Source organism: Dermacentor albipictus, chromosome 1 (assembly GCF_038994185.2).
Source record: "Dermacentor albipictus isolate Rhodes 1998 colony chromosome 1, USDA_Dalb.pri_finalv2, whole genome shotgun sequence".
Taxonomy (NCBI): domain Eukaryota; kingdom Metazoa; phylum Arthropoda; class Arachnida; order Ixodida; family Ixodidae; genus Dermacentor; species Dermacentor albipictus.
This window is the reverse complement of record NC_091821.1, coordinates 239,531,312-239,559,076: the sequence shown is the minus strand read 5'-3', so window position 1 is coordinate 239,559,076 and position 27,765 is coordinate 239,531,312. Positions and strand designations below refer to the sequence as shown.

Genomic DNA, 27,765 nt, shown 5'->3' with positions numbered 1-27,765 from the left:
TTTTCAAACTGTGGAATATTTGAAAATCATTTTAACAAAATTCAGGCCCGAAATTGAAATTCCGGTTCCAACATGTAGTCACTAGAATTTGGCTTTCTCCCTCAAATGCAACAAACTTCATTAGAATCGGTCGAGAAGTTACCTTAGAAAAATGTTTTTGCATTTTACATGCATTTGAATAGGCCGCGTTGGAGTTGGGCCCGAGCTAAAGCTTCCTCTTAAGAGGAAGCTTTAGCTCGGGCCTAACTCCGACACGGCCTATTCAAATACACGTAAAACGTGAAAACACTTTTATGAGAAACCCCTGGAACGATTTTGATGAAATTTGTTGCATTTGAGAGAGAAAGGTCAATTCTAGTGACAGTTGGAAGCTGAATTCCGATTTAGGTCGTGAATGTTTGAAAAATATAGAAGCACGAAGTTTAAAAATTAATAGCTCTGCATCAAGAATAGATATCGCAGTTGTGTAAACGGCATCTATTGTATCATTGAAAGCGGACAAATTCGACATGTAATTTTACAGCTTATTTGTTTGTTACGTTGTTTACAAGGGTGTTGCAAAAGCTGTATTTCCATATAACTAGTTCTTTTTTGCTTCATGTGTAACATATCAATTTTGTCCGCTTTAGATGAACTATTAGATGCAATTTACAGAATTGTATTATAATTTTTCGATGCTCAGTTACAGGGTTGTAAACCTGATAGTTTTGTTTTTGCCAATTTTCAGTAAAAAATTGACAACCAAAGTAAAAAATTCGATACCAAGAGTCACTAGATTTTCAGTTATTCTTTTAAGTGCAACAAACCTCATCAAATTTGGTGCCGTGGTTTCCCAGAAAAACGAATTATCCTTTTACATGTATTTAGATAGGAGCACCCGTGCTAAAGCTTCCTCTTAAGAGCAAGGAACGGAGCTGGGGAGGTGGTGTAATGCACAGGACAGATGGGTGCCAAGAGAAGGCAACCACAGTCGACGACGGCAAATAATTAGGTGGTCTGATGAGCACATATCCTGTGCTCTTTTGCAAAGAATATTCAGACCGATCTAATTACTCCAATTTACTACTATTATTGGTGTTCTTCTTCTTATTATTGTTGTTGTCTTTGTCGCTGTTGCATGTGGGCGCCAGCATTACTATGACACCAAAGCGCCTCAACACATCGGAACCGAGCTTAATTTTTTAGCGCATGCCTTTGTTTCAGCACGAAAAAACGTAAACTCTCACAAATTGTAAACAGCTGCTTACGCAGTTCCGCTGTTTTCCGACTTTGAGAGAGCTAGTGTACAAAAATTACGAAACATTTTATGCTCTCACACTTTTTATACCTATCAAAGACAACTTCGTAAAATTCACTCAATTTTTTTTTTTACGCAAGCGCATAACACAACGAAAAAATGGCCGACCTGGCTTTTGAATAAGAGACAGGAAAGTCGGCCACTTTGTACATTTTTAATGTTTTGTTACCGTGAATTTATTGCGAGTTTCTTCCTCTCCACACTTGGCTACGTGTTAAACCAACAACAGTATTTAGTCTGTTTTTCCTACCAGTATATTTAATTTTGGCGGCAAAATCAGAAGAATCGCACAACGTCGACAAATTGAGAGTTTTCGCGCACGAATTAGGAAAAACAGCCTTCCCCATTTCGATCAAATTTTCCTGGGTTATCTACTGACATTGGTTATCTGTTGTATGCAAAAAATATGTGCCCTCCTTTTAGTCCTAGTACAAAATAAACCAATGAACAGTGCTGTTTAGGCTGAGGTGTTCTGGGCCCCATGACTTGTCCTTCAGGATGTCGCACCGTGAAAACGTCAACTTCAGCTACGGCTCCCCTTTGTGCTCCGAATAAATAAGCAACCTAATTACGGTGGCTCACTGGATATGGCGTTCTTCTGAACACGATGTCGCGGGTTCAGCTCCCTGCCGCGCTGGCCGTAGTCTAACGGAAACGAACGCAAAGACAACCCAGTACTTAAATTTAGGTAAACTTGAAAGAGGACGGGTGGCATGATATAAGCCACAACCTTCTACTGCGGCGTCTCTCATAGCCGCGCTGATGTGTTTGAAGCAAAGAAAACGTCCCATCAACCTAACAATGAACCATAAACGTTATATAAATAAATCTTTTTTTTTCCTGAATTTGAAAAAAAAAAACGTGTATTAGACTTGCATCGTGCATACCTTAGCATGATATAACAATAATTAGCCTTTACAGCATGAAAAGAGAAAGGCGGCGGGTGGCGTAGGTCCACAAAAAACGCAAAACGTTGTTGCGTCTCGCGTACAGCGTCGTGTTTTGTGATGGCGCCTGCCTGATGTATAAGGAAGGATGTATAATATTATTCAAATGGCAAGTTGGGGCTAGTATACGCGCGAAACTTTACCTCAAACGTCTAACAACACAGGCTGACTTGAGACGCGTGGAAATCTGTGTTGGTCATCACGCCACCAAATTTGACGCTACATGAAAAAGAAATACACCTAAGTACATTTGCAGCTCATTTCTCTAAGCAGAACCCACGCACGCACGCACGCACGCACACACATACACACACACACAACCACACACAAACACACACAGAACATGCGCTATCAACATCTCCGCTAATTATCTCCAATAAATGGGAACAGCACACAAAGCTTCGCTTACATCGATTCCCAGAGTGCGTACAATCCATATATATATATATATATATATATATATATATATATATATGTGTGTGTGTGTGTGTGTGTGTGTGTGTGTGTGTGTGTGTGTGTGTGTGTGTGTGTGTGTGTTGTTAAGAAAGGCCAGCTGCAGTACAAGTTTTGCCAACCAGTTGCGACTGTGGAAGCAACATCTCGGGAGCATCGCCGCCAACCTCTAGCCAGGGCGTGGCGAAGTCGACTTTGTGTCGATATCAATACGCGCATCCTCCACTCTTAGTCGGTTCAGCTAGGATGCGTTGTGACTGAAGGAGTTCGATGAAGCAGGCTTTGTGCGCAACACGACAAAGCGGACCTAATCTACGGGCGGGGGAGCTGCCGCGGGGACGCCGACGGACACTCCTTCCCACGCACCGACCAAGACGCAAGGCAACGCGCTACCCGGAACGGTCCCGAGTTCTATGAAATTCGTGTGCTGTCGGTTTCGCACCGTAAACACGTGTGTGTGTGGACCGTCCTGCGGGGAGGCGGCTAGTTTGTGATGACGAAACGAATGTTCGCATCACCTTGTATCGGGAGAGGACCGAGTGTTTAAAAACCGCTGTTGTGCGGATGCTCGAGACACTTCTCTTAAAGGGAAGCTGAAGCGGTTTTCAATTTCCATGAATTGCTGGGATTGGGAAGAACAGACCTAATAATTTACGGTTCCGAAATTTTTTTCTTCGTTTTGTTAATATAAGGGGCGGAAATCACTTTCTAAATCACCCCCGCGGACACGCCCCCATCGCTTCCCGGAGCGCCGGGTGAGGAGGTTACCAGAGGAGAGAACCGGTGAGAGTGACGTCACTGGCGGGGACCGAGCTGCCGGACCGGCGTGCTGGCATGCGCTGGCGTGCCTCTTTCCGTCCTTCGCTTTACTGAACGACGCTACGAGAGATTTGCCGCCGCCGCCGCTCACGTTTGTTTTGCGATTTTCGTAAACTGTTCTTTCCTTCTGTGCTGCGTGAGTGCCTACAGCCAAGGGCGCCCAACATGCCCTCGTTCTGTGCAGCATTCGGCTGCGCGAACACACGCGGGCGAGACGATGTGGTGTTTCACAGGTTCCCGAAGCACAAGAAGCTTGCAGCGCAGTGCGGTGAGGAGAGATAAGTTCGTGCCGACGAAATCAACTGTGCTGTTCTCGGACCATTTCCGCGATAGCCGGATGGCCTTACGACAAATGCGGAAACGCGTTGTTGCTAGCGTTGCTATACTCCGTTTCATACATCAGGTGCAACGCTGTGGAGGCTTGAGATACTTCTTGCAGCGGCTGCGTTCGCACTTAGAAAAAGTTCGGTGTTTCTTGACCCGATTTTTGGGAAAACTTTTCATATATAAGCTCAGTTCTGAATGAAAAAAAAGAATTTACCCATAGAAACAATCCGTGTACTTATACGGCTGCTAACACGTTATTTTAACACGTTTTTTTTTAACACAGCATTCTTTAATTGCAGCCCGTCGCGGCAGCTTCACGTGCATGCTCGCGCGAGCAAATGCCGCTGGCACGCTGCGAACCATAGACGGAAACGCGCGCAGTAATAAATTTTGGTAACCGGATTTCGTGCGTAGCTTCCACAGCGTTGCACCTGAGGTATAAATTGGAGTATAGGCTTGCCTAGTGACATTCGACGTACGGTTGCAGTTATCATGTTTACCACACGGCGGTGCTAAAACTGCCTAATATCTTTATGTCAACACTAGCATGGAGCGCGCATACCGATTCTTGATCGAGCCACAATCGCAAAGTCGTCGAACCATATTCTGAATATTGCACATATAATCCCCCTGACCATCTCGATCTGGATGTGTATGATAAGCAACTTCCATGACTGTACCTCGCAGCACTGCATGTGTGCGCTTTGAAACGCGGCACTTATGTTAGCGATCGTGTATCAACGCTCAGAAAACCACGGGACTTCAGACAAGCAGCGGCAAGGTGCTTGACATCGCGGAATTGTACCCGTGTTTACAATCTAATGAGAAGTTAGTGCTTCGGCATTCTTCCAGCAGCAAGTTCCCAGTGACACTTTAGCGCATTTTTTCTCCCGTCATTGGAACGGCAGCTACATGAAAAAAAAAGCATACGTAACAGCTAAGATTTCCAGCGCGCGAGAAGGTGTACACATCGCTCTCGGCACACTCAACATCGTCGTTGCCGCCGTTGCCGCCATCGTTTTCCGTATCGGCTGTCGGTTCGAACATGTACGGCGAAAATACAAGCTGTCCGAGACAGCGAGAACGTTCCATAATGCTTACAACTCAGCTATGCAGCCAGAACAGAACAGCGTGCTACGCTCTCAAACGGCGGCGCCGACCGGCGACTGCCGCCACTGACGTCACAGCGGCTCCGACCAATCACGGGCAACAGCGGCGTTCGCGCGATACCCTGAGGCGCTGGTGCGCGTTTTCATGAAAAAACAGCCGCTTGCGCTTGTTTCCGCCCTTTTTGAACGAGATATTCGTGTTCAGGGGACTCAAAACTGTAGAATGCCGCAGAGAACTCATTTTTTTCGAAAAGTGTTTCAGCTTCCCTTTAAGAAGAAGCTTTAGCTCGGGCCCAACTCCGACGCGGCCTATTCAAATACGTGTAAAACGCAAGAACGTCTTTATGAGATAACCCCTGGACCGATTTTGATGAAATTTGTTGCATTTGAAAGAGAAAGTTAAATTCTAGTGACGGTTGGAAGCCGAATTTCGATTTAGGGCTTCAATTTTCTTAAAACGATTTTCAAATATTTGACCGTTAGAAAAAATAGAAGCACGAAGTTTACAAAGTCATAGCTCTGCATCAAGAATAGATATCGCAGTTGTGTAAACGGCATCTATTGTATCATTGAAAGCGGACAAATTCGACATGTAATTCGACATGTCGAATTCATGTCGACATCGAATTCATGAAATCGACATGTGATCTGTGAACTTTTGCAAAGTTCACAGATCACTTTCTAAAAACAACACTACCTGCATGCTGTCTTAGAATTAACCAAGTGCCTTTATTTATGTTTAGAAAAATGAACGCATAATACATGGGTAGTTAAATGCTAGATTAAGTATAGTCATATTCTACAGTATGGATCACGAGCGCCAGCAGCATTACATGATTATACTCACAAAACAATTTCGGCTCACTTAATTTGTTTTACTAAATAACTGCAGTATGGTGTCCAAATTCCTCGAACATAGAAGGTTCGACGAATTATAGCCTCTTTATTTCGGATTAGTGAAAAACCTCACCTTAATTGAAGCGAACGTTCTTGGTGTAGGGCTTCTTTAGACAATGATTCATCTACATTGCACATTACTTGTAGGTAGTTGTAACGTGGTATCACAAATTGCTGACGCAAGCATCAGTCATCCTAACGTAGTGGTTGCAAGCCACACCGTGACCATGTCACCGAAAGCTGGATGCGCACCCCATAGATCGTTATTTGCTCTTTTCACTGTCTTTTCACTGTCACGCTCTTTTCACTTTTTTATCACTGTCTTTAACGCTGCACTTGCTTCTCTTCATTCGAGATGAGATGGCAAGCTTAGTCCCCTGCATTTGCTTCTTTGAGAATGTCCAGTGCCCTTCTCACAATCTCTGCCCCAATTATCTTGTCATCCAAAGCTTTCAATGCGGTTTCTGCCATTACACCAACCTTCGCATCACCGATGACGGGTGACAATTGGCCCAAATTTTTGTCACGACGAGTCCAGTAGTATTTATCTTTTGCAGAAGATATTGCTGAGCAGTAATTTTTTAAAAAGTCTTTCTATATCTGCCAGGCCTCAGCAGTACGCACGCGTTTAGCCCTGTTATACGAACGCTTCTTTATACTCCTTACTTTGCGAAGAGACTTGTTCAACCAAGGGCTGGATTTGTCGTTAGTTATGGAGACTATCGGGACGTACCGGTGTACGAATGCAGTTCATTTTTCCTTGTAGAGTACCCAGTTGTTATTTACAGATTGACAATTAAATAAAGGTAGTAGCACTTTACAAAAAATTCTAGTTTGGAGTTAATCTCATCGTAATTTGCTCCGTTATAATTGTGAATTTGTTTTGTTGTTCTGCCAGACACTGGCTTCGTGATGCTAACAGCTGAATGAGGTTATGATTGCTAAAGCCGCTCATATCTGAAATGGAAATTATTGTGTCAGGAGCGTTTCTGAAAACTATGTCCATGATAACGGAGGTGTGTGTAGACACCTTAATTATTTGGGAGAGGTTTATAACTATTTGGAATGGGTATTAGGTTCACATTTCTTCACGAATCATGGTAACTTGATAGCTATGGCATCATACTGCCGAGCTAGTAGTCTGTGTTCAGTCCAAGCTGAGGGGGCCGCATTTCGGTGTATACTTAATATTAGGTACAAGTCTTAGAATTCCAGGTAGTCCAAAATTCTCTGATTTTTCCAATTCGGCGTACTTCATATAAGTAGGTTGTTCTTTTGGTGCGTAAGGCGAGATAATTTTTTTCTAATTGACGTTGCTTAATTCTACTACTTTAGTTTTATTCACATTACGGTGATAGACGATTTAGAGCATATAAGAAATGCAGCAGACTTCAGCTATTCTCTCGGCTCTGAACTTGCTTACTTCGACAGCAGTGAGGACGACCATCTGAATTATTTTCTGTCTGCTTGTTCCTCAAATAATTGGGTTTGTCCCTACAAGGAACTGGACAAGAAAACATCGATTATATGTAACCCGCTTTTTAATGGGTAGGATGCGGTCATATATAAGCTTCTTAATTTAAAGTAAGAATTTCAAAATAAAAGAAATGGACATTATAATATTTCAAACAGTAATATATTTATGTGATACTACGAAAAGAATGCTGTGGATTAGATAAAAAGGTTTTGACTTCTTCTTTGTGATGTACACAGCTTCCTTTTTGTATAATATTGCAATGCATGTTGTGTATGTCGAGCTACACACTTAGTCGGACTTTACCATTCTCAAACTCCCTCTGTCTAAGGGAGCTATATTTATTCAATTAAAGCAAATAACTTTAAAAAACCTTTTGTTTGTAGTTGTGTGCAAAAGACATCCAATTATGTTTTCTCGAGATGGCTCTATATTTTACTATTTAAATATATTTGGTTCAGATAATATTGGTACGTCATGTTTATGTTCATTTGAAAGGATCATCAAACAGTTTCAAAGTTCCTGCTTAGTGATTAATGAACATTGAGGCCAAAACTTCTACTGACAGGGATGCCACAAGCAAAATAATGCAGTGCCATCAATTAGCATTATTCTAAGTTTTACGTTACCTTCTCCCGATCAACTTGCGTTACCATTGCTCGAATACAGTGAACAGAACGAGTTGACCTGGCTCTTTCAGTACGTCCTCTAAATACCATTTCACACATTCTTTATCCTCGCAAACGATTCCTTCTGAAAGATCTTCGCAGTCATCTTTTCTCGTTTTCTTGTTAGCACACCACCAGCAACATTGAAAAAGAATCAGGCAGGCTGTATCAGGGACGCAGCCGCAGTGGTGCACATGACGCCTTGTGCGTGCTGCTGAGGGTGTGTGCGCACTAGGATACAGAAATGACATAACCAAACAAACAAGTGACATTTATTCATGCATTACGAAGCTTATCTGTGCTGAACATATCATACAAATAGAGTTGAAACCATGTACAAATATATTCAAGTGCCAAGAAAATCCCATTGTTACAACCGATAGTTGTTATAACTAGGTAGCTAAAAAGAAAGCATAGGAGATAAATATTTCAATTAGACAGAAAGAAGTACAATCAAACCCACTTATACCATTACCAATTTTAACACTACTAGGGTGAGCACCCTATGAACTTTTGTGTGTGTTCTATTGGGTGTTTGCACAGAAAAGAGAAGACACACGAAATCCGGGAAAAGAAAAAAACATACGAGCCACTTCGCCACACTTTCTGTGAATGCACCCCGCACGGCACACCTTCATGCCGTGGACTGTCAGGGACTGACAACCAATTTTCACGGCACTATTTTTGCTAGTGCAGTGGAAAGGTGCACTAACAGGTCAGAGGTCAGGCTGTCTAATCAGAAGTGGTGATGCAGAAAATGCTGTGGAACATTTTTTATCAGAATTTTTCTATCTGCAGTGAGGATGTAGCCGTTCACTGGAAACATGCTCAAAATGGTGATATGCAAGGACGGTAGCAATTATACGCCGGCATTAGTGGGAGACAGATGCCAAGTGTGGCCGTGCTGTAACAAAGTATGAGTTTGTTTATCAAGTCGATGTTCCTACGATTCATGTTTTCTAAATTCGTAAATGATTTTTATGATAATAGCTATGTGTTTTCGGGGTTTCCTGTCCTACTACTTTGGTATTTAACCGGTCAAAACGAAACCAATTGGATTCATAATGAAAAGACTCCTTTACATGTGATACGGAGTTCAGCATGTTGCCGTAGCCATGCATGCGTTTTTGATTTCCGATAATGCTCAAGTGTCTAATAATATGGCAACAGCAATTTTAAGCAATAGTTATGATGTACTTTATAACCGTCGACTTACGTACAGTAATCTCATAGAATACATCCGAAGTACCAAGACTTTACCCCCAGATCTCGCCACTTGCTGGTTTAGGAGACTTTCTTTCCCAATTTAAAATTATAGTTCCTACTTAAATTGTGAACAGCGTCCTCGATTCTCTCACTGTACATCATGGTCATTACATTTCCATCAACATTTCACAATACAGTCTGGCCAGTTGTCAGTCCCTTTAACTGTCTCGCTTCCACCGACGTTGGTGAGGGGGTTAAAGGGGGACGTGCATGCGAGGCCGGCAATGCCCTGTGAAGACATGCCATACAGAGTACGCGGCATTAAGGTGATGTGACAAAGCTGCATAAATTCATTTTATTGCATGGACAGTCTAGGTGCATTTCTGCTGTCGGCGTCACTGTTGCCCTGATGTTCCGTATGAAGTCCAAAGGGAAGAAGCACGTCGTCTGCCGTCGTGCGCAAGGCACCAGGCGAGGGGAGTGAGGTGGGGGGGGGGGGGAGTGCGTTCTGCTCCGGCGGTGTTAGAGTTTGGCACAGCCGCACGGGCCGTATATTGAAAGTGATCAGCGATGCGGACAGAGTGCGCGGAGTGCTGTTAGCTTCGTGTGCACCGTGTTTTCGCCGCTTAGTTCGCATGGAAGCGAGAGGTAGCACGGAGGTCATTTCGTTCGCTGCTGCCGCGCATCCTATGTCCAGCATTTTAACAGCGAGTTTCCGTGGTCATTGAGTGAGATGTGTTCATGTTTGCTTGTGCGCGTGACACCATGCTTGTGGATCCTTGTGTGACACCATGCGCGTTGACACCATCCTTACTTCGTATAGATGTCTGCTAATTTCCTATCACAATCGATGCTTTGCCTTTCCGGCGAAACTGCGACTTCACCACCCCCCTGTTTTTCTTTTTTCCGGGGCAACTAGACGAAGGCGCGCCATGCGGGGTGGACGGCGCAAAAGTAGGTGTGGCGAAGCGGCTCACCTTTCTTTAAGGTTCTTTTTCTTCTCAGCGCATACACTCAGTAGCCAGACTTGTTATAACTGATAACGTGGCATGGGAGCATTACAGTAAGTGGTTAAATTTACTCTAATACACATACAAAAGTTGATGGTGCATCGTCCTCATCGTTATATCCAATATATTTTTAAAACCGGTATCGTTATAAGGTTTCGTCGTAGTGGAAGTGCTGTACGGTCCAGTTTTGCAATCATGCTCGCCCGCCTACCCCCCATTAGATACATCGCCCTTGTGGCCGAACTCGTTGTCGATGAAGACGGGTTGAACCGCACTGCAGTCAACTCCCAGCGCCCGTGATATACTCAGGCACACAAGTAATCCGCTCTTGCTTTGGTCCCACACTGTGACAGCTTGTTGTGCCCTGGAGTCTCTTGGTGGATGCTGACTGGCTGCTGGTGTCGTCTGCCTCCAGTGTAAAGCTACTGTATATGGCTGGGCAGTCAGATATAGTAATCCTACTCCATTGCGGTTAGTCGGTGACCACCCTTTAGTGGCGTGCGGGGCTGCCGTGTACCGCTCGAGTCCGCCGCCAGTGTAGATGGTGGGGGCTCCTGCGTCGCGCATTCTATGGAGACGAAAACATTCTATGCCTTGTTGCCACGGCACTGATCGAAGCCACCACCACCGCCATTTTGATTATCTCGCCACCTCGAACAGGCGCTCTCGCACGCTGATTCACTGGCAGCTGTAGCCACCACCGCGGCTATAGGCCTGGCTATTTCGACGTTCGCTACCAACCTTCTCGCTATTTGGTGCTTTTCACTAAAACAATTCCCCGCTGTTAGCAATGGCGCCGACGCAACCTTCGTAAGCCTATAAACAATGGCATGGAAGCTCAATAAGCGCGACGCGTTGCATGATGCTGGTTCCCGAAAGTCCGCTTCGGCTCTATACACCAATGTTACGCGCTGAAGCATGGCAAGAGTAGAAAGAAGCAATTGTCTCGGTACACAGAATGTATTGCTTAATTATACACGCATGTACCCGCCGTATCCCATCACTTTTCGAGCACCTATACGCCTAATAATTGTACTGGAAGGCTTCCAAAGCTATTTTGGATGTGCCCTGTGGTAATTTGAGCCCTTGGGGGCAGTAAAAGGTAGTGATTCCAAAGGTCGGTCGGTATCGGCGACAAAAGTTATGGCTTTGCGACGAATCGACTCATATCTATTTGCAGAGGCCATACAACGCACGGGAAGCCGACAAACCGCCTCTCAACGAAAGCGAGGGCACGAGATGGTACGAACGTTGTTATTCACCGCCATCACCATTTTAGCGACTCACTGTACGTCGGCATTTCACCTTGGCGTCGTTCATAGACGCATATTCTCTTGTCGACCTTCTAGCATCATTATTGGGTGTTATACCTTTTTTGTCTAGTGCGGTAAATCTGATCAAAGCACTTCTGCCATTTGGAATGCACATAAGACATTTGCCATCACCTTTTGTCTTGTGCCAAATTAATTGTATTGTGACAAACTGACGGCGCGAATTGTTCTAGCTCATTTGTAATTTTATGTCTGTCTTGCACCCAGGCAAATATCTTTGTTCTCGTTAGCCTAGAAAATTATATAAGTTTGCAAAATTAAGTTTCTTGCCTACCCAAATAAATATATTTGCAAATACCGTATACGGCATACCGTCCGTGGCAAGGTAAGCCTAATTGGTCACAGTTGGCTTTGTGTTTTGCTTCACTGTTGAGCAGCACTTACTGATTGTACAGTAATAACAAGCTTCGCCAATTGGCTACAGATTACTGCTGTACTACTTCACGTGTTCCAAAAAGGCCTTAATTTTTCTGCTCCGAAACTGCTCCAAAATGCTGATGTGGTTACTTCTAAACTGCTCCAAAATGACATTTTCTCCTGGTCCAAAAATTGCTCCTACTCCTAAAATTGCTGCAAATCCTAAGTTGGCTGGACCACCACTGCATTATGTATGCATCCCCTAGTGGCACATATGTCAAATGCTGAGCAGTTCAGAATAGGGCTGCCCGTTTCATTTCACGCAATTATGACAACCATAACAGCATAACACAAATTAAGCTCAATCTTTCACTTGAACCCCTTAGTGCTCGTCGTGACATTGCCCTTTTATGCCTTTTTCACAAATACGCATGCAGCAACAGACCATTCCCATTTCACCTTGATGCTCCTTCCATCACATCACGTCGGTTGCATAATCACATAAGTTTCACGCAATTATATGGGTCAACTCACACCTTCAATGCATCTGCTCTTCCACGCCCCATACGTTTGTGGAATGATCTTCCAGACAACATTGCATCCAAACCAGACCACGATAATTGCCGTCAACACCTGCACTCTTTCTTTTCGCAATAAAAACTTGCCACTAGTATTTCCAGTTTTATTTTACTTCCGGTGCCATGTTCTGTATACTACCCATGTATTTATTTATTTGTTATATTGACAGCTTTAAGACCAAAGACATCCGTCATTTTTTTGTACCACTGCACGTGTTTTTTTTTTTTTTCTTCAGTATCCCACTTTGTGCCCGACTGCATTCCTTATATTGATAAATGTTTTTACTGTGCACGCCATTAGTTCCTGCGTTTTTATCATGCGCTACCATTGTGCGTATTTTATACCCTGCCAACTGTTCATGCGCCTAGATTTCGCATACTTGTCAGTCTATCTTTGGTTGTAGTTTCTTTTCTTGTTACTGTTGTCATTGTAATCGGTATACTTTATAGTTCTTGTATCCAGTTTTTCCATATGTATAATGCCAGCCAATATTTTTTTTTTTCTCTCTTCGTGTTATCCTTTTCCCGCCCGACCTTGTACTTGCCGCCATACCGCATTATCATCGATTCCTCTCCTTTATGTTAAACTGCAAATCTGGGCCGTACGTTGTACACCGACAAGTTACTTTGTACTTTCTTTATTACCCCCCTTACTCAATGCCCTGTAAAGGGGCCTGTAAGGTATGTTCAATAAAAAAATTTGAAAACATGGCAAAATTCAAGAGGACGTAGCAAATCCAAGAACTTGTTTAATATAATGCACTATTGTATCAAATGTTCAGTGTGTTTTAGAGGCCCCTATGAGGCCGATATTATATGTACGGGTTTTATGCAGGAATTTATTTTTATTACGCAGAAGAGCGGTGCGCTTACTGGCTCTACATATAGCGGTCAGCAACAAGGGTGATACAAGCTAATTTGAGGTGCTAGCATTCGCCATGCATTTAAACTTCGTCTATATATGTCCACAAATATATACGCCGAGATACCGACCGACTCATCAGCAGACAGCATGCAGCCAGTACTCGTAAGGGGGAAGGGGGCTGGGGGGGAGGCAGCAAGGCAAACATCGCTTTGAAACAGGGGCGTAGCCAGGGGGGGGGCTTATGGGGCTTCAGCCCCCCCCGACATTTTTTCGTGCTGTCCATGGATGGATGGATGGATGTTATGAGCGTCCCCTTTGGAACGGGGCGGTGGCTTGCGCCACCAAGCTCTTGCTACTATGCTGCCTAATATCCTACCTAGGTTAACCCATGAGAACAAAAAAACACACTATGAACTACCACGTCCAAATTTTCTGATACCCTATTGCGAACTGTGCTTTTGTACGTCTCCGTCCTTTGTCGTTTCCCTACTTTTCTTCCACCAATCCTCCAATCGCCTCTTACTGATGTCTATTGCGGACCTGTTTGCTTTTCCACTGCTCCCGCTGAACCCAAGGGCTTCAAGGAGGCCAGTGGTGCCTAAATCGACCGCTGGATAGATGTCTTCACATTCTAATAAAATATGCTCCGTCGTTTCCCTAGCTTTACCGCGACCCCCGGCGCCGGAAATCACTCTGAATTTTGTCTAGAATGTCTTTTTGACGCTCGAAAAGACATTTAACCGCGAAGATTGCGAACTCGGGCTGGATTTCGTGGCAACGCCCATACACCGGCAGTCACATAACGCCAAGCAGTCCCATCCGAGCACAAAGTTTCAAGGGCGCTTTGGTGGTGAGCGGGCTCGCCGCGGCATCTCACTGAGGCCACGGAATCTATGGAGCGCATGGATATCAATTGCGAAACTTTATGGGTATAAATCTCATAAGCTCTTGACGTGAAACGTGCATTGACATTTCCAAAGTTGGGCTTTAAATTTTCAATTGTGGAACTTTGTGGGTTTAATGTTGTTATAAACATTTGACGCCAAAGGTCCACTGACTTTTCTAAAGTCTTACATGGGAACATACAACGAGACAAGCCAAATCAACACACTAGCAGACGAGTTTACAAAGCACGCAGCGAGGTCCAATGAGACGATGCGTTGGGGTGGTTCATTTGTGCCGTCATGTCACATAAAAAAATATCAACGTTTTTTTTAACCTACGCCAGAACATCCATGTCAAGACACTAAAGCCAGCCAAAGTAACTACGTTCTTATTTATTTTTTCTACTTTGACTTTTATTCGCCGAGGACACATTGAGCCCCTTCAATTTTTTTTTGTTCTCGCTACCCTACCCGCGGGCTGCCAGAGCGAGCCAGAGCGCATATGTTTTTCTTGTATGGCTCCGACCACCGCGCGGTGCACTTCGGTGGGCGTTCGGTTTGCTCAGGCCGAGTGGATTTTCACCTGACAGAGTTTTGGACGCTTTCTGGCTAGCAGACGAGAAAAAAAAAACAATGGTCGCTCACCGCCATCACTGTGGGCACTCGAAGGATTGCACCGCGTTCCTTGAGCGGAACCTTTCCGGAAAGTCTTGTTTCGCCGGTGTAGGATACTGAGCAGTATGCGTATGGTTCTCAGTGGGCCAATCGTCTCATGTTTTCTTCGGTATTAATTCCGCAGCCCCATTAGTGCCCGATGTAGGCATTCGATTCTGGCCAACATAGTTTCCTATGCGTTCTTTTTTTTCATTTCGGACGTGCCTCCGCCCCACAGAAAAAAATACATTGTTGCGGCACAGCGAATTGTCGCATGGTGAAAGTTCGATTTTGATACTTCTTTTGCGGAAAGTAACGGGCGACGGGACGCTTCAGTTTCCGGATACGTTTATTATATTATTGCGAAATCAATTATATGGACACTCCAGGCGCATTCCTGCCGTGGCCGTTGCCCTCATGTTTCGTATAAAGTCCAAGGGTGATAACATCGTCACCACGCGCTGCATTCTGTATGTGCGAGTGAAAGCGTAGGAGGGGAGGTGGAATGGGTGAGCCGACGATGGTGGCCCAGTCTTATGCGCGCAAAGGAGAAAAGCGGGGAGCAAGCGCGCCGCCTTCCGTCGCGCGCAATCCATCGGGGGGAGTGGATGGAATGGGGGCGGAATCTAGGATTCTGTGAATCTATGATTGTGCAACATGTTAATTTGCCTTGTTTGACACATTACATACAGTTACTTTTTCTTACATACATAGACTCATTGGAGACTTATACGTATACTTAAATATCTTGTTGCGAGGTTTTGTGTATACATGCCGTGAACTTTGTTTCCAGTGGCACTTTTTTGTCCTTTATCAAGCCATATTTTCGCATTTGTATACCCCATTGTATCTGCATTTTAATGTACGAAGGCGAGTCAAATGAAAGTGAGCCTACCCTAACCGCAATATAATGGTTCGGTTCATACGGTTCATGCTGCGAGGCATGCGCGTAGGAGAACGGCATGTCTCATTTACAAAAGTGACACGCAGGTGTGAAGATAACTGTTCTTTAATGCTCTCATACAATGGGTTGAATATGGTTGCGTCACATAATGTACTCTTCAAAAGTTGAACAGCTCGGTGTCGCGAAGTTTTTGACAGCTAAAGGTGTTTCCAAAACAGAAATTAATCGCCGTATGGCTGCCGTTTACGTTGAACACGGCATTTCATTGACCACTGTGAAGAGTTGGAGCAAACGGTTTAAAGGACGTTGTAAAGACATTCCAAGACCGGGCCAAAACCATCGTGCAATCACCCCCCACACAATTTCAAAGGTTGATGAACTGATGAAACAAGAACGGAGGATAAGCATCGATGAACTGGCAGACCGTCTGAACATCAGTCACGGTTTGGTTCACGCCATAATTCATGAGCTTCTCGGTTATCGGCTCTTTGGTGCGCAATGGATCCCCATGATTTTGATCCATAGCGAGAAGACGGAGAAGTTTCGCGCTGCCTTGACTCATCTGATCGGATATCACAATGAGGATGACGACTTCTTGTTTGCATTTGTGATCGGGGACGAACCTTGGTGCCACTACTACGAGCCTTAAACACGACGGCAAAGCTTACAGTGGAAACATTCGAATTCACCATGCCCAAAGAACGCAAAGGCCATCATTTCCGCTGGAAAGGTGTTGTTGACTTTTTTTCGGTCGTCAGGGTCCATTACTGATAGAATTTGCTAAATCTTGAGGGGCTATCAATTGTTTCCGATATTGTGAAACGCCAGAACGGCAGTATGTCGCAATCAAGAACGAACAACGTGGAAAATTGATGAATTGGGTCATCTTGTTCCACAACAATGCCTGTCCCCACGTCGCTTATGTGGTTAATACAAAACTGGCGAAGTTCAAGTGGGAAATGCTGCAGCATCCGCCATACAGCTCAGACCTGTCACCTTGCGACTTCTCCATTTTGGGGCAACCGAAAAAACAGCGCAAGGGAACCAGATACATACTTTTTGAAGCAGCAACCCAAGGAGTTTTATAAGACGGGAATCACGCGACTCGTTAGTCAATGGGACAAATGTCTAAATTCTCATGAAGACTACTTTTAAATAAATTACCCCGTTGTTGGCTCACATTCATTTGACTTGCCCTCGTATATCTTGCAGAATTCCTGCTTTTTATACGTTCCCTCTGTTGCGACTATGATCTCGGTGCAATTACTCACGATACACGACCGGCCAGCTGCTCCTGCGTAATACATTAAAACAAATTACAGCGTCATTGAGATTTTTCACTGGCCATTGCATATATACAAGAATGTAAGTATTGCTCTTGAATGACAAAGTTGCGTTAACATATTTGTCCTCAACTTGTTCAGTTCATTGCTTTTTAATTTTTGATATCAGTGGCATGCATTGCTTTCCTGGTTTCGAACTGATATAGTTCTAAAGTTCGTGTGATATTTTCTTTACTTAAATAGACAAAAATATGGAAGCACTGATATCAGTTATTTTGGGCAAAATGTTTGGCACATACGAGTATATTCTTTTATGAAAAAATATATATTTTATTGTTTTGACTGTGCGTAGCGTTCAAGAATTCGTTTGCAGCATCTTTGGCATTGACAATGCAGTTACTATTCATGGATTTGACCCCTTGACAAATTGTTTAAGAGGAAGCTTTAGCTCGGGCCCAGTCCGACGCGGCCTATTCAAATACTTGTAAAACGCAGAAACGCTTTTCTTAGATAATCCTTCTAATCGCTTTTGTTGAAATTCATTGCATTTGAGAGAGAAAGCTAAATCCTAGTTCTGTTGGAAACACAACTTCGATTTAGGGCCTGAATTTTGTTTAAAATATTTTGAAAAATTGGAAAGTTTGAAAAAATAGAAGCACGACTTTTACAACCTAATAGCTATGCATGAAGAACAGACATTGTGGTTCTGTAAACGGCATCTATTATAACAGTCAAAGCGGACAAGTTTGCTATGGCAATTTGTATCCTACGTGAATTGGTTACGTGGTGTAGAAGGGCTCTGCATAAGCCGTATTTCCACAATACTAAATTTTTTTTTTAGATTCATGTGTAACATATCCATTTTGTCCGCTGTAGATTTAGTATTAGATGCAATTCACAGAATTGTGATATCATTTTTCATTGTTGAGTCACGGAGTTTTAAACTTGATAGTTTCGTTTTCTGAAAATTTTTGATTTGGCCAATTTTTAATAAACAATTGACCACCTAAATGAAAAATTCAAAACCAGTAGTCACTAGAATTAAACGTTTTCTTTTAAATGCAACAAACCTCCTCAAATTTAGTGAAGTGGTTGCAGGGAAAAACGAATTCCCCTTCTACATGTATTTAAATAGGAGCACCCGAGCTAAAGCTTCCTCGACTACGCCACTGGCCCCATATATATATATATATATATATATATATATATATGGAGTCAGTGGCGTAGCCCCCCCCGAACCAAACTTCTGGCTACGCCACTGCTTTGAAACTCCCTTAATGTGTGCGTTGGGGGGCAAGGCGGTGTCTGTAAGAATATCTTGTATGAGCACTGGACAGGGAAATCAGCTAATGGATGTCGGGGAAGATGTAATGACAATGGAAAAACCAAAGATTAACTCAGTAAATACGCGCGTTCTGACATTATGGCGCTCATTCCGCAAATAAACGCAAAATGAGCTTGTCTTGTCAATATAGTAACTGGTTGCACATAATTGATTGGTGGAAAATGTAACTGGATCACAGTGAGTGTTACGGAGTAAAAAAATGTAGTCGATCGATTAGAAAACTACCAAAAAATCTAATTACTTCTACGTAATTCGTTACGTAAAAGTTGGACATTGATGAAGGCTCGCGTCTGCTATCGTTCGAGAAGTCGTGTGCAATCTTTGAACATATTTCAATGTCCAACGCCACATTTTTATTTCTCAAGCTGCCCCCCCCCCCCAATGTCCCCTTTAAAAAATCTACCCGAAAACAAGAAGAGTGCTATCGTTAATAGGAAGCTGTAGCTCGATCCAGAGCTCCCATCTACGCACACGAGAACTGAGAAAACATTTCTCTCGGCAACGAAACCAGAGTTTGACGTTTACATGTTAAAGGAAAAGTCAAAATTCAGCAAAATATATTTAGTCGTTCAATATGTATAACAATTTGAAAAGAAAAGAAAAGCATTCATGAATTTTACAACTCTGCAACTCAGCAATAAAAATGGATAGCATGATCTTCTCAACTGCCCAAAATGATACATCTAAAGCGTACAAAACTGATGAATCATACACCGCTCTGAATTGTACCCCTGACTTATGCCTGTATACGACTTTTTCAAAACCCTTTCAAACATTGTAACAATTCACCGTAGGGTGTAAATTCGTACATCAAATTTGTAAGCTTGAGGTGCTCAAATATATGCGGTTTGCATAAGTGCCATACATGTTTTTGGTGCAGATTTAAAGAGTTGTAAACTTCGTGCTTCAGTTTTAATAAAGTTACCATACGCTGCACTGTTTTACAAATATTATGAAATAAAGTGGTGAGCAAAGAAATGGGAAAACGTATACACCATATAAATGCAAATTTCTGACTATTCACGAGTGTAAAGTACACTTCCACGCTGAAAATTGCAGCGTGCTCTTTTTTTTGTTTTTGCAAGATCATTGTTAGTATAATCATCTTATCGTTTAGTTCCTTCTATACTTTATAATTCCAGATCATTCTTTTTTCAGCTCATATAAATTTCGCATTTGCAATAAGCGCTGGCACAAACGGAAGAAAGTTAATTATGGGGTCTTAAATTACAAAACCATGATCTGATAATGAGGCAAGCCGTAGTGGGGGACTCCGGAAAAATTTTGACACCCTGGGGTTCTTTAACGTGCACCTAAATCGAAGTACGCCGGTGTTTTTGCATTTCGTCCCCATCAAAATGCGACCACCCTGACCGGGACTTTATTCCGCGACCTCGTGCTTAGCAGCGACACAGCATAGCCACTAAGCAACCACGGCGGCTATAAACGGAAGAAAGTGCGGTTCTGTGTCACAGTTGTATATACCGTCACGTCGTGGTGAGAGTGAAAAATGAATACTACCAAAACGGCGAGCACTGCTCGGAGCAGCCAGAGCGCCTCCGCCGAACGCGCCTAAAGCGACGGAAATGGATCCACGGTCATCTTCCGCAATTACGCGACTGCAGCACAGATAGAGTGAGCTAGCACAAACGCAGATTAACGTTGTCTAGCACAGACCCGATAAAAATGGCGACTTCCGCTTTCGCCGCGCAACAAATGGAAATTGGCGGCGGTCACATAATCGAAGCTCGGCAAGATCTTATCGCACGGACAGAACCAACCAATGCAGCGCTCGATATCAACCAGCCGCAGATACCATAACTCTTTATTGGGCGAACTTTGGGCAACATTGCTGAGCAACAAATACGTGCAGGCGTGCCAACCTGTGAACTTCAGAATTCGCGAAAATCTCGCACACACGAAAAAGCAGGCGGGAGGGAGCGGAGATAGCACGCACTTTGCTCTAAGCGCACAGCCTTTTTTAGGACACACACACTTTATTAACGATGACTTAGGGTAGTAAATCTGGAACACCAGAGACTGACAACACTCCTTACAGATCAATGACTTCATCGGCAACTTTGATGCTGCCGATTTCTGCCGCTTCAAAAGAAAGAAAAAATACACCTGTCTAAAAAACTTGCCCGAAGCAGGCACCTCCGGTGTATGGATTCTTGTGTTGCCATGAGAACGCAGAGCATTGTTCCACCCCAAATTTTTTTTTTCTTTTTTCAATCTCGCGCCGCGCCGTCTTTCAACAGCCTTAAACTATTTTCGCGAACAGAATTTATTTTCCGTAATAGTTGACATTGTCGTGAAATCGTAGAACGATCCTAAATTCGTAAATATTACGAAAAATTCAGGAGAGATGGCCGCAGTGAAGAGAATACTTAGAAAAGCGAACAAACAGCGGCGCTTTCGTGCTTTTAGGTCCCCTGTTTTCTGGCGCTTTTTTCTCGACATGAATGTGTATACCGATTTCGCTTACACTGATAACTCATCGGTCACCTGAAACTTGTTGTTACTTAACACTGTTGCGGCAAACCTTCAGAAAACACAGCGGAAATGCATGATTCGAGGACATGCAACGCGGCCGTAACAACGGCATGGCCGTCGAGCTGCGTGAAGAGGCGACGCGCCGAACCGTTCATGGGCGTCAGAAGTTCGTTCCTTGCTCTTTGTTCTTCAGAGCGAGAATTGTGCGCGCTCGTTATGTGTTTAAAGTGTTACGTTACCCTTCATACTATATCTCGAGTAGCATGCGTGAGCCTTTGCAAACATCTCCACTTGGACTATACAGCCTCTTCTTGCAAAGCTGCTAGGCTTAATGTTGGCAGTCCCACGGCACGGTGTGTAACTGCCGCAGGTTCATACAGAATTCCAAAGACAGGCGTCCGAGATATCGTCACTAAATTGGTCTACGAAGTCTTGCAATGACATGCAAGTCCAATCGCGAGGACGCTCTGAAATGCGTTCACCATCAATGGAGGCGTCATCTGTGCGAGAACTCTTCGCATTCCATAACGACGGCTCTTTAGCTTGCTGGAGAAAGACAAATGTAGAGATTACATCGGCTAATTCAATTTTTACTGATCACAGTAAAATAGTATATGAAAGTAAGTAAATAAATAAATAAAGCATCATTGGTGACGAAGATTTTCACTTTCTCTAAGCACGTCTGACCAGACCGGCAAGTTGTGGCGGCCGCGGTGAAAGAGGTGTTCTGTCTGTCTTGCCCCCTTTGGATGCGTGTCAGCTTCACCATTTTCTTCAGCAGGAAAACAGTGCAATAGACAGGACACGTGCAAGTGACAAACGAGTGAGAACACGTAGGTTGGTCAGTCTCTTCTTACTGCCGTGTCAATTGTGCTGCTTTCTGCTAAAGTCATTAAGAACCAGCCGTACGCTTCATTTTCCTTTTTAACCACCATTCTTTTCTCTTCCCTATCAAAACTTACCCACTACCGGAATATTGCATTGCTATTGCGATAAGTTGTATTGAAAAAATATATCTATTCAAATTCCTGAAATTTGTATTATTTTTTTTTTCTTGCAGGAAATCGGCGCCAGCGAAGGCGGACGGACGCCTCTACGCAACGAGGAGAGGCCTCTGCTCAACTGCGTCGTCATAGCAGCATTCACGCTGCGGCTGTTCATCCTGGCGCGGAGCTGAAGGCCGTGAAAACTATGCATATGAGCAACAACACACACTATATATTCACTCGTATGGCACGACGTACCTACTCCACACAATTGCAATACCTGTACAGGGGCCCGGAGAGAGCAAAATGTATATGGAGAAGAAATTCGCACTCAGCATGTAGCCGACCATTCCAAAGGATCTTCCAACACCCCATTTGCTTCAAATCAGGAGTTAAAAAAAAAAAAAACGCGAATTTCATCCATGATGTACGCCACATCAGCGCTGTCTACTCTTATACGCGATGTATTTTTGAGGAGTGCCGAAAATTATTAAATATAGAGCGCTCAAAATAAAAACGCGATCTTTTTAAAGAAGCCGGACAATAGAGAACGGCGGACTTCGGAAAACAGACTACGGTCCTATTTTTCTCGCTAATTAGTTATATGCACTAATTAACCTTAACTATCGCGTTTATATGGCTTCACAGAATGTAAACTTCCTGGCAATTGACGCCGTGATCTTATATATGTTTTCAAATTGCGCTATAAGTCCTCCTCCTCGGTCCTGCATGCTGCAGAAGAAATTTTCTTACATCTTCCGCTGGGAAACTGAAACTGGGCGCATGTGGGGAAACCACGTGTGCAAACCGTACCACGCAATGCGAGCCACCTTCATTACTTCGATGTGGCGATTACGGCTTATGAAGTATCCTTGGCTTCACTGTGACGTTGGCACTGCAGAATATGGGCAATGACCTATCATTGACCCCGCTAATGTAATTCTTTCCTTACTGCAAGAAATGTGCTCATTTTCGGTGACTTTATGTTTTAACGTTTTATTTCAAAGACGTAGTAGTCGCAGCGTATGTGACACATAAAACCACAGCCTGTTCACTGATGTTTTGAATGGATGTAAAGCAACAATACGTCGATTTGGGCGAGTTGGTTTATCTTGACGGTGTACACAAACCGCGCTAAAGACGAAGACGACAGGAACACATATATACGATAGGACGGGCGCTGAACTTCCAACTAGCGTTTATTTGAAACGATCGTCCATTTTATGCTCTTCACACCAGGTACTTCATGCACGCATCATCATAGCGAAGATTGTATGCATCGGAGCGACGGTAACGCTCCGCCGTCCACTGCTGGCATGGGCGCTAAGTCAATCAGTTCATACATAAGATTGCATAGTCAATATTTTCGCGTGTCTATATACCTATATTTCTTTCGACGTACCTATATAGACTCGTAAAAGCACTGACTATACAATCTTATGTATGAGATGACTGAGTTATACAAGATTTTACATGATGATGCGTGCATGTTGTACCTGAAGCGCAGAGCATAAAATGGATAATCGTTTCAAATAAACGCCAGTTGGAAGTTCAGTGCCCGTTCTTCTTTAGCGCGTTTTGTGAACACTGTCAAGATGTAAAGCAGTAATAACTGTGGAGGCAGTTTTTTAGAATGATTATGTTAAACTTGAGACGAACACCTCTAGGAACATCACCGAAAACAATAAGTACAGAGAGTAAAAAAAATTCAGAAATATAAACAAAATATGCGCCTGACTCCTAATGCTCAACTTTTGAAGTCAGACCACGCAATAAAATATTATGCAAATTTATTGGCGTCAATATTAGCCACAGTGGTGTCCATCCTATGCGGGAAAGCAGTAGCTTCACAAATGTGAAAACGGGTAAGTTCATATGGCACAGGGAACATTTGTTTTTGTAATTGCAGGAGGCACCTGGCTCGTTTTTTGGTGCATTCTTTTGGCTCTCGAAGCAGTGGTTGTCAGGTCAAGGAGTATGCACAAGCCTCCTCGTACTTGATTAGTTGATTATTGCGGTCGATCATCTTTTCTGTGCAAGCAAGTTCGCCTATAGGTACTAGGCCATGAAAAAACGAGATCAGGATGTTATAGTTCTGAAGAAACCATTTAAGAGAAGTAGCTCTTATCGTCTACCTCGTGGGACAAAATTTCCAGAAGTTTACACTGTCATGTATAGTGCGCGCTCAACTAGCGCTGGAGCCTCCATCTGCTTTGTTCAGTTCCTGCACAGTACTGTACAGCAATGTGGAGTGTTTCACAACACTGTGTAGTAATGAATAAGGACAGTCGCACAAGCGGGGTTGCAAATGTGAGAGAATTAATACACTGGTAGTCAAGCTATGGCCGAAGGCCGGTCTGAAACCGACTGCGTGCTGTTGTGCTAGTGAAAACACCACACAACGGGAAGGATTACTCGTAATAAGGTGTCAAAACGCTGATTAAAGCAAACCACGATGGGAAAAGTAAAGTTGCACTTTATATCAGTCGAATAAAGTTATCAAAGCGTGTTCTTGTGAGAGTGAAATCCCCGCACGACGGGAAGGATTGCTTTTAATAGTTTGTACATACGCTGTCGAATGGATAAAGACAATCCACTATGGGAAAAGACGCACTCATGAGCATCTGCCGTTGTTTCAGACATCGTTAAAACAGCTTAGACGTCGATCGGAAAATTAGACAACCCGACAGAAGGTCCTAAGCGCATTCTTTTTTTTTTGTTTGTTCGATTGACGAAGTGCTAGGAGAAATGCACGCTAGTTTCGACGACAGCTGCAGTCAAGGTTTTATTCTTTCAGACTCCCCAATATGCCAACAACTGTCAAATCTGACCAATAGCTTAAGTTGAATCGTCATTTAACATGGCGCGTAGCGTTGGTAGTAGAATCATTCCAACAGACATGTTTGAGAACGCGTAGGAAAAAACTATGGATGAAATTGATCGGTTGCTATAGGCCTGGTAATTGCTATAGGCCCTACCGCGCGCCCGCAAGTAAAATTCTAGACAAGTGCGACAAAAGAGCTAGTGCACTACGCTTCGTTTTGGCGCATCGATGACGTGTGAAGAAAGTGCCCACCACGAACCTACAGAGTACTAATACACTGTAAAACGACGAAATAAAAAAGATGGTTCGGCTCACGTGACGCAGACTGGGAGACGTGAGAGGACGTCCACAACCGGCGATTACTGTGCACGTGGTTTCTTGCACTCCTTGAGCGCACAGTTTGTTTCCCACCGAAAAAGAAACTTTCTCCTGCTGCACGGCCAATAGATGAAGACTTCTCGCGTGATTTCAAAACTGTCGGTTTTCGTCAGCAGGTACAACTATTACATTGTCAACAGCTACGTATCTACGCTAATAAAATAGTACAGATGTGGTATTTGACTATACAGTCAGAACATTAGAACACCTAACGTGCTTTACTGATGTCCGCCGTTCCCGATAATTCGTCTTCTAACAAATCACATTTATGTATTATTTATTCATTTATTTAAATACTCTGAATGTCATTGCAGCGTTACAGTGAGGAGTACTGTTCGAAATGTTCACGTGTTCATGTTCAAAATGGGAGTCTTGAATGATGCATGCTCAGGGTTGCTGGCGATGGAGGTACGGATGTGATTCCATTTTTACCTTGACCTCTCTATCTTCGGGAATGTTTGGCACTCTTTGCAAAAAACACGCGTTATTGACTCACAACACATTGTGCACCCTATTGTGAAGAAATATAGGCCTGCCGCCCACTGTAGAAACGCCCATGTCGCCCACCGGCGGCAACGGCGGGCTATTCTTTCTTTTTCCAACTATACATTTAATATACAAGGTGCCCCGACTATCATGCACCAAGATTTAAACATAAGCAAGCGCCACGTGGACGGACAGAACCACGGATGTTATTTGCCGTCGCGTGGACATACTCTGATTATCTTTTGCATTCTATAGTTACCCTTAATTAGTCAACTTCCCAAATATCATACTTAGATTAAATGTGTCAGTCAGAAAATTGTGGAGCAACATGAAAAATTCCCGATACAGCTTTCTGTTGTCCAGTACGTGCTACATGAAAGTGTTCTTCCAAGCGTGAAGGAAGCCCGCGAATACACACAGTGTGCCTCGAGCGGGCAGTCGTGCGGCAATTTTGCGTGTATTCGCGGGCTCCTTTCATGCTCGGAAGAACGCATTTATGTAGCACATATGGAGTAACAGAAAGCTGTATTGGGAGTTGTTTTTGTTGCTCTACAATTTTCATCACATTTAATCACATTTATTCTAATTACAGTATTTGAGAAGTTGCTTAATAAGATTAATTATATCATTAAGCGGAATGCAAAAATGTATCTGGGTATCTGCAAGCGACGGCAAACGACATTACCTTGGTTCTGTGCAGCTACATTGCATTTGTATATTTTTAAATCTTGGTGCATGATAGTTGGGACACCCTGTATGCTACGTGGTGCAGTGCAAATACTGCGAATACGGTAGAAAGTCTTGCGCACACTAAACGAAGATAACAAGAAAAGGACACAATAACGGCAGTAGTCTTTAGTCCTTTTCTTTTTGTCTTCGTTTAGTGTGCGCAAAACTTTCCACAATAAAATCAAACCAACTAGCCCGCCTCTCAATCTTATTGCTGGATACAGCAGTATTTGCGCAGCATGGTACGTGGGTCGTACAGTTGTCCCTCGACATTGGGTACGCATAGTGCAAATGAAGCCGCATTTTCATTATAACGATAAAGAGTAAGGAGGTGGTTCAGAGCCCTTTTGCTTTGTTATGCCTATCACTGTGTGTGTGTGTGTGTGTTTGTGTGTGTGTGTGTGTGTGCGTGTGCGTGTCCGCGCGCGCGCGCGCGCGTGTGTGTGTGTGTGTGTGTGTGTGTGTGTGTGTGTGTGTGTGTGTGTGTGTGTGTGTGTGTGTGTGTGTGTGTGTGTGTGTGTGTGTGTGTGCCGACGAAAGCGGGTGCGGGGGGCTTCCTTGCACGCAATAAAACTGCGTTTTATGATATGCAGTTATTTATTGAATCTCTACGGTACTGAACTTCGCCACAAAGCTGACTCCTCAGTTTTGTTTGTGCGTGTTTGTGTGTGTTTTTTTAAAGACAATGTTTTCCTTGGCGATCCTGGATATATATCTATGTCTCGATATGTGGGCCTACGGCGAAGGTAATGCAGACACGGAAGTGAATGTCCATGTCTGCGCGCCTAACTTTTTTCGAAGTCCGACGCTCTTCGTATACTCCCCTCACGCTGCGGGTGACGCCATAAAGTGCCATGTACAGTGATCCGCGCCTCAGCAAGTAGAGGAGCGCTACGCCGCGATCGCGCGGGGCAACTTTCAGTATATCGGGGGAGCCTCATGGAATGAGACAGACAGACATACATTATTGATAGGAAAGACAAAGACGTCGACATGAGTTAGTGCGCTCTAGTTTGCTACGCTACATTAGTTACTGCACGTATATGCTACCTATGCATTAACTCTAGGATGAGAGAGGAGGACCGATGTTCTTTCTTAAGGGGCCCGGCGGTTACGGTGTCCTGTTGGTTGGCGACGTCCGCTTTCCGATTGGAGACGCCGGACGTTGTCGCTCCAGCGCGGCTCACAATAAAATGTACGCTTCAAACGCCACACTCTCACCCCGAACTCGCCAAGGAAGACATTGCCTTTCATCGACATCAGCTAGAGGTGGAATCGCCTTCAAACTTTCCTTTTTTCTCTCGACGCTAACCAGGTAAGAATTGCAGCAGTGGGCCACATATTTTCTGCAGCGCAACCCTATAGACAAGGAATTTCGATGCGGCGCGGGAACTTCGGTCAAAGGTGGATATGCATTATCGGCGTACACATGTGCGCTGTGCCGACGCTCGTGCAACC

General features: G+C 43.8%; 1 protein-coding gene across 1 annotated transcript in view; it reads right to left on the bottom strand.

Moving 5' to 3' along the window:
• Positions 1 to 27,765, bottom strand: part of LOC135901568 (uncharacterized) — a 1,085,637-nt gene that overhangs the window by 550,941 nt on the left and 506,931 nt on the right. The gene's annotated exons all lie outside the window — the stretch shown is intronic.